Source organism: Vollenhovia emeryi, unplaced genomic scaffold (genome assembly GCF_000949405.1).
Source record: "Vollenhovia emeryi isolate VEMERY1.0 unplaced genomic scaffold, V.emery_V1.0 DF939470.1, whole genome shotgun sequence".
Taxonomy (NCBI): domain Eukaryota; kingdom Metazoa; phylum Arthropoda; class Insecta; order Hymenoptera; family Formicidae; genus Vollenhovia; species Vollenhovia emeryi.
Genome location: NW_011966896.1, coordinates 27,272 through 36,229, shown reverse-complemented (window position 1 = coordinate 36,229; position 8,958 = coordinate 27,272).

Here is an 8,958-nt window from a genome sequence, read left to right as displayed (position 1 = left end):
TTTTTTCCCACCACGGTGTATCTCGCGCGTCGCTCCACCTCCCGGTCATCGATCGATTTTCTTAAATGCCTCCCGAGTCTCCTGCATCCTCATTCGCTCAAACGTATAAATTTCTTTGTCGGTAACTATTGTTACTTTGTACCTCGGTACATGATATTTCTCCTTAGTTTAACCCAATCTACCGCTATTTGCAAAGTGGCTACTTTTGCATCAGACACCCTGTATAAATAGAGTATAACATAAAATTCAATAATAAATGAATATCCTATATAAAATTCTATATTTATTGTATAATCAATAGTTCATTAATACTTCAAGTAGTAATATTTCTTTTATATGTTGTTACTAGGTAATATGATGGGCATAAAGTTGGAACAAAAAAAAAACAAGGAATGTGTCAAAGCAATGCAAAGGTATACATTTTTATATTCAGAATATATGTATATAGAATTCTTTTAATTCCAAAATTTTATATTTCTGTGAAAAATCACATTTGTATGTATCAAAAAAATTTTTAGTAGGTGTATTTACTAATTTTTGTAAATTAATATTTATTATAAATAAACTAATATTGTTACTGAAGAAATATGTTCTTTAGTACTGAAAAAACGATATCTCCTTCTATCTATAAAATTTTGCACATTAAATAGTCGCAGTTAGTTCAATAATCTTTTATAACCTTATCTGATATATGTATAGAAATTTTGATTTTATATAAAACCGTGTTTCAGGTTCAAACAAATTTTTATACATAGAGTAAAACATATATTATTATATTTTGATGGTACATTCTCTATTACTGCATTGAGCCGCAAACAGAAGAGAGCTACGGATTTGATAAATTCACTTGGCGATGAGGTAATGCTACCATAAATAGATTTATTAACATCTTGCACTATTTTATCCATTACATAATATATTATTACATAGATGATACAGCAGCTCAAACATGATCCCAATAATCTGAATACTACAGATGAAAATAACCGAACTCGTAAGTTTATTCACATTTCATATAAAAGTTATGAAAATGCTTTTGTTTGCAAAATGATGGCAATATAAATTGTTCGAAACTATTTAAAACAATATTAAATACTTTCTTTTATTAGTATACATTTCCAGAAAATTGTTTCTACTTAAATTTACTTTTAATTTTTATATAAAAATGTAGTTTAAGTTTAAAATTAAAGTTTTCCAGCATATAATTAACAAAAATTATGTTCATATTTTAAATGCTTAGTTTAATTTAATATGTATATTTCTTTCGTTATATAGATAGACATTTTTACCAAATTCTGACGGAAGCGTCGCAAGAAACGAACTTCACAGACGAAGATTTTCATTATAATATTATGACTATGTTGTTAACGGTACAAACAATGTTTTCTAATACTTATACAATAAATAAAAAACTATATATATAATGTTAAAGTGAATTTATATTTGCAGGCCAGTGACACAATTTCAACTGTAATCAATTTTGTGACGTTTATACTGGCAAATTTCCCCGAGATACAAGTAAGTATAAAATATATATGTATATTAAATATGTTTCTATATAATATTGTATGTCTTTATAATTCTTTATAATTTTATGTAATTCTATATAATTTTATAAATTTATATGAAAAAACTTGGTCATTTATAATTTTATCTAATTGTGTATACATATACAGGGTGAGTACAAAGTACCGGACCGGTGAGATATCTCGACAAATATGGGAGATATGGAAAAATGTTTCAGACAAAAATACTTTTTAAGATATTCAAAAGAAAATTTATAACTTTTTCAATGTTTAGTTTATAATATCTCGATAACTGTCTGTCGGAGGGAAAAGTATAGCACAGGACTTTTTTACTTGATTTAGTCTCAAGAATATGCTGTCGTAATGATGTTTCAATTATTGAAAATTTTTGTGTATTGTAACACATAAAATTTACATACACAAAAATTTTCAATAATTGAAACACCATTGCGACAGCATATTCCTGAGACTAAAGTAAAAAAGTCCTGTACTACTTTTCCCTCCAACAAACAGTTATCGAGATATTATAAACTAAATATTGAAAAAGTTATAAATTTTCTCTTGAATATCTCAAAAGTATTAGGCAAATCAAAAAATGTTTCAGACAAAAGTTGTTCATATTAATTAGTAGAATAAGATTGTATAATAAACAATAGGGAATTCCAATTTAAAAAATGACGGCGGCCTCCATATAACCATAAAAAACTTTTTTTTGAAAATTAATTTTACCATTATACAGGGTGCTCCGCAACATATTGAAGACCGGTCATGGGAAGGTAGAGGAGACTAAGACAAACAGAAAAGTCCTGTACTATTTTGCGCTTGGACGAATAGTTATCGAGATACTGAATTTTAAAAATCGCCGTATTAGTCCAACCCACTGGCAAATGCAAGCGCGCGGTGAGTAGCGACCATCGCTGCGAACTTTGACGCAGCGCGGGGAGACGTGCGAGTGGTCGCGTAAGCGGCGGACGGGCAGCGGCGCGCCTCGCCTCCCTACTCCTCGCCGCGCATCGCCATCCTACTCCTCGCTACACACCGCCTCGAGCGGGGCCGCTAAGCGAACGCATCTCACCGCGCGCTTACATTCGCCAGTAGGTTGGGCTAATACGTCGATTTTTAAAATTCAGTATCTCGATAACTATTCGTCCAAGCGCAAAATAGTACAGGACTTTTCTGTTTGTCTTAGTCCTCTCTACCTTCCCATGACCGGTCTTCAATATGTTGCGGAGCACCCTGTATAACCACGAAAGCTTCATGCATATGACAATCATGTGTCACGTACGAATGCAAATGGAGTTAGTTGATGACAGCGCTCCCAGTATTGCTTTTCAGAACGTCTGGCGGGCACAAACATCGGCCCATTCTGATTACGGGCAGTTCGGTCTCCTTATACATTCTCCATGGGTGCTGTATAAGGTTACGATACACCAGATCGACCCGTTTGTCCAGAAGTAAAAACTGAGGTTGTCTTCAAAAGTAGCCACCCAATACAATTTGGTCCTAGGAGACTATCATATTCGGACCGGAAAACAGTCGGTAGGATCATTGAGGATCTATTGGCTCGGGGCATTATTCGAGAGAGCTCGTCTGAGTGCGCCTCTCCTACCGTGTTTATGCGGAAAAAGAATAGCGAAATCAGGATGTGTATTGATTTCCGGACGATTAATAAAGTTATGGTTCGTGACAATTACTCGTTACCCTTGATCGAGCATCAGCTGGAACGCCTGAGAGGTAAACGATATTTTAGTGTCATGGATTTAAAGGACGGTTTCTACCATATCGCAATTGCCCTGGAGTCCATCAAATTTACTTCTTTCGTGACCCCAATAGGTCAGTTTGAATATTTAGTCATACCGTTTGACCTAAAGATACCCACACAGCACAGCAAGATTGCAGGAAGATTGCAGAAATTTTACATTGCAAAATTGCAATATTGCAGCAACGTTGCGCAACATTGCTGCAACGTTGAAATGTCCGTCCTCAGAGAGATTGCAGTGCAACATTATAGCAATGTAGCAGTGCAATATTTTTGGAATAATTTGTTGTTGTTGTACATAAGCAGAGAATTTACTAATTACATATGCATCCGGGCCTTTTTCAATACACAGCAAGCTATTGCGAAGCAACCTAAGGAGATTATGTCGCTTCGCAATAGATGGAGATTGCGAGCAACACCGCACTAATCAAGTTAATAATTTGCGCATTATTAGTATCAACGAAAATAACATTATGAAATTCTCGTAATTAGAAAAATTTTTTAAATAAAAAATTAGTATTTTTATTATTTTTTAAACATTGCTGCAATATTACTATCGAAAGTTTGCAATTTTATATCCCTGCAATGTTTCTGCAAGATTGCAACGTTTCTGTAATGTAACCGCAACCATCTGTGCTGTATGGGTAGGTCTCCAATGTTTTCAGCGCTTCATACGCGAAGTCCTTGCTGACTTTTTAAATTTCGGATGTGTTACTGTTTATCTGGACGATAAATTGGTAGCTACCGAGAGCATGACTGAGCATTTACGGATAACGCGATCTCTCATCGATACATTGGTTAGGAATAAGCTCGAGCTGCGTTTCGACAAATGCGTATTTTCGCGTACAGATATCGATTATTTAGGATACCACATAACCGCGGAAGGGCTGAGCCCAGAGTTTTAAACTGAACCGAACCATTGAAGTGTATCCGTTCCGAGAGAACGGATCAAAATTTCAATTATAAAATCGTTCCGATCCTGAACGAATCGTTTTTTATTATAATTTAAAATGCTCCGGTTTCGAACCGGAGCATGAAAAACCGGTTTTGGAGCGGTTTCTTTATTTGAAAAGGATTTAATTTATTTAAAAAGATTTACTACATTTGAGTCTTTGCCACATAGCTGTAGAGGTGGTAAATGTGCAAATTTCAACAGTTCGGTTCGATTTACATCCCAAGTTGTAAATAATTTACTCCATTCATCCGGTTTTTGGGGCGTTTTTTAAACTCGAACCGGTTCGAAACCGCTCCGAAGAACGTATTTATGCTCCGGTTTACAATCTTATTTGCTCCGTTCTCTCGTAGCATATAACTTCAATGGTTCGGTTCGGTTCGGTTTACATCCCAAGTTCCAAATAATTCACTCCATAAATTTATCCGGTTTTCGGAGCGGTTTTTAAATTCAAACCGGTTCAAAAACGCCCCAAAAAACGTATTGTTGCTCCGGTTTACAACCCTGTTTGCAATTGTATACGCGTTACACAAATTTCGAGTCTATTTTCAGGATATACCATTTGTCTTCGTCTCCGATTGTAGTGCGGTTACCAAACACTCGAGAAACGAGATATCAATTCAAGAATTTCCCTGTCGAGTATCGAATTGCAAAATTACGATTTCCAAATTTACCCCCCAAAAAAATATTCTATTTATAAGCGGGGAAATCCTCCAAGCATTTCCTCTAAGCAAGAAATCTTATATGAAGCATTTCTCACTTACTTTAACACATATTCATCTCTAAAAGAGTAGACTCATAAATTATAATTAAGAATAAATTCTTTTATAGAAAATTCCATTACAATAATACGACTAGCCTCTTAATATAAAAAGATACGCAAGATATTCGCGGATACGCGAATCGCAGCACGTGCGCTTGTTATTTGTTACACGATTGTCATTTGTTCGCGACACACAGGGCAGCGTCAGTTGTTGTAACATACACGACAGTGTAGTGTAGTCCAGTCAATTTGGTAAAAGTTTGGTAACTCTTCGGCATGAACGAGATACAAAAATTTATGGAGAAAGCCTATTTAAGTGACTACTGGCCCACGTTTGAGAGTGAGTTTGTTTTTGCTGATAGCTTTTTGGATATAGAACTGTAAAGTCCATTCTACGTTAATCGCAGTCGTACATCGCAAGCTATGCAACGAGGAACTCAGTCAATGCAATTGACTGAAACTCTCGTTGTGATGTTTGCATCGCGAACGACGCGTCGTGCGACTACGACAAATGCAGGAATATTTAAGATGTTAGGCGGTTACAATATAATACTTTATAAGATTAAAAGTAGAACATAATTGTTTTAAAAAGTTGTATAAATACTAAAAATAAGAATATTATCATATTACAAGAAGAAAAGATTCCTCTAGCATTAAGAGGATTGGGAGTTTAAATCTCTCGTGCCTCAGAGTTATAGGATATTCCTCTAGATTTTAGAGTATCTTCTTGAGACCGTATTTCATAGGAAAATCCTTTAAAATCAAGAGGAACCACTCAAAAATAGAATAGTTTTTTTGGGTGTAGAGTGTTGTAACCCCTTAAGGAATGGATTAATGTATTATACAAAAAACATGGGACTAGGTCGCTGTTCCTAGTGCCCCAACGTATGGAAGCGCGTGTCCCTTTACCTTTACTATTATCATAACGAGATAGGTCATGCCGGAGTTGACAAAATGGTTGATACTATTCGCAGAACTTATTGGTTTCCAGATATACGCGCAAAATGTGAGTCACACATACGTCAATGTCTGAAGTGTATTTCGTTTGCCCCAGTATCGGGTAAACCCGAAGGACGATTGCATCCTATAGAAAAGGGCGATATCCCTTTCGAAGCTATACATATCGGCCATTTTGGTCCCGTCGATCCGCGCGTATTAGTTAAGAAATATATTTTTGTCGTGGTCAATGCATTCACTAAATATGTTCGTTTATATTCGGTCACAACAACTAATTAGACGGAGAGCATACTGTGGTTAGTAGATTATTTTCGAAGTTACAGTACCCCGAGGACAATAATACTAAAAAAAACCTTTTTAAAAAGGTAACAAAAGACACCAAGTATAAGCGTGCGATCCGAATAGGAATTGTATGATTTTATTAGTTTGTATATTTTATGTTACCACAAAACGTTTCTACCTTCTCTACAAAATATCTTCTTTACAAAATAAGTAATGATTTCTATGTTCCCTGGAAAGTTAGTATGTTCTTTACCGAAGTAGTGATATCAACAAATTGCGCCAAATATAATAGATATTTATACACACTAATTGTTTTATTAGTTTTTGATACTAAATATTATATCCTAAAAACTCAAATTAAAGATTTTATAGAAAGAAATAAAGGAGACGATAATATTAATGAGACAAATTTTTAATACTTAACCAATCAAAATATAATGCAAACAACTTTAATACAAATAACTATATTAACTTTAATACAAATAACTATATTAACTAAATATTAAATTATAAAAGATGGCCTTTTCTAATTTAATTGTTGGATACATATCGGTCCTGATTCGTGCATTATTGTTTATTTAAAAACTTGGCGCTGCTAAACCAAATGTTAATTGCGCTTTTCCTCCTTCCTTACAAATATTAAACTCTCTCTTTCTTTTGTGCATGAGTGTGCGTGTGCGCGCGCGCGTATGGGTTATGAAATACGGATTAGAATTACTTGTAAATTTAGATTGTATGTTTCAGCGGTTTAGTAGCTGATTTTTCACAGTAAATTTATATATAATATATAATATTAAAATATGAAAAGTCATGTACCTCAGCCTGGTTTCGAACCTGGACCCACCTGGACCTCCCCGCACTACGACACACTAGGCAATCGTTTTCCAATTTAACCACAGAGGCATTTGCTACTTTCATCGTAATATACGGTCTTAAAGATAATGTATAATATTAAAAAATATGAAAAATCATGTACCTTAGCAGGGTTTCGAACCTGGACCTTCCCGCACTACGACACACTAGGCAAGCGTTTTCCAATTTAACCACAGAGCCATATGTTATTCTCATCGTAATATACGGTCTTAAGAGGATCCTTCAGCCGTCTGTATTACCGACAGAATTACATTTTTGTAGTTATAACCTTTCGTCGTATTAAATTCATGAAATCAAAAATGCTTGCGTACCATTACAGTATATGCATTAATGATCCAAGGAATCTCCGATTTCATACAAAAAATGAGTAAAAATGTCAAAATTCATATATTGATTAGTTATATCCTTGTAGACGAACTGTCACTTCGTCATAACTTATGCTTCGTATAAAAGTTTTACAACTTGTACTCACATGAAAGTGAGTTTCCTGGGATTGGATTACATGTAAAATTACTGTAAAACCCTCCAAATTGGGATTAGAGGTTTTAAATAAGAATATAGTTAGTATGAAACTTTCGCGTTTATGTATGGGTGTGATGTATTGTAGATGTGTGTCCGTGTGGTTATGTAGGCTGCGTTTCGTGTCTAGATGGCGCACACCATCATAGGTAAGGGATCCTCTTAAAGATGTTTCTCGCAATTGTGTATGTATTTAGATCGTTTGAACAGTCCGCCGATTGTTTCATCGAAATTCGCCGCGCTAGCAAAGCGCCTCAGTGCGACAAAAATTAGAACAGTACACTACTGGCCGGTCGACGTTGACGACGACGCCGACGACGTTTCTTAAATAAAAATTTGATCTTTCCCACTTTGCATCGCCTTCACTCGTAGTGGACATTCATAAAAAATGAAAAATTTTTTTATACAAAAAGAACCCAAGCTTTCGATCGGGTGTACTTCCAAATTGATCGGATCGGTCATTTTTGAGATCCGATAATTTAAGGGTCTCGCTCAAATACTTGGCGCGAGACACTACCGTGTCTCTTGATTAGACCGTGGCAGTGCATTTGCGTCACACGAGTTCGAGACGTTCGTCAACAAACATGGTATTCAACACATTAAGATAGCGACAGAATCCCCACAAAATTAACAATTTTATTTTACATAACAATATCGATTTCAAGTGAAATTACAAAAAGTCGACTATTGTACGCGTATCGACACTTTACTGTGTCTTATTCAGTAAAACGTAATAATAAAAAAGAAACGTAGGTCGCGTAATGAAAATGTAGATGTTGAAATTATAAACTGTACATATTATAAAGAAACGTATTATAGATGTAAAAGGCCAAATTAGCTGTGCCAGTCGACATTTTCCGCGTGGCTAATTGTAAGATGTCAGGTTTATACCTTTCGAGTTCATTCCAGATAATATAAAAGTTGGATAAAACATGATGTATATGTATAAGAATGCGTCAGAAGATAGAATTTGTCAAGAGTCTGTGGCGGTTCGAGAATGACCGAGAAATTAATTAATTAATATTTAAGATTACGTTGCAATAATGAAGATTTTTAAATAACAGCTTAATTAAAGGTCCTATATTTTGCAAATACTCTTTTCCTGTCTCTCAATATGATAATAGATTCTAAAAAAAAAGTGAGATATTGTCACACATGCGAGTGCTTCGACTTCGAACGCAATGCATTTAATCTACATAAAGGCCGGGTGACAGCGTCCTTATTCTCCATTGCGAGGTCACCGTGGACGAGCACTGGAGTTGGTTTGCGTCACCGCAAACCTTCGCAGCCGCGATTGTCGGTGGCGGAAGTAAAATCAACGAATGGT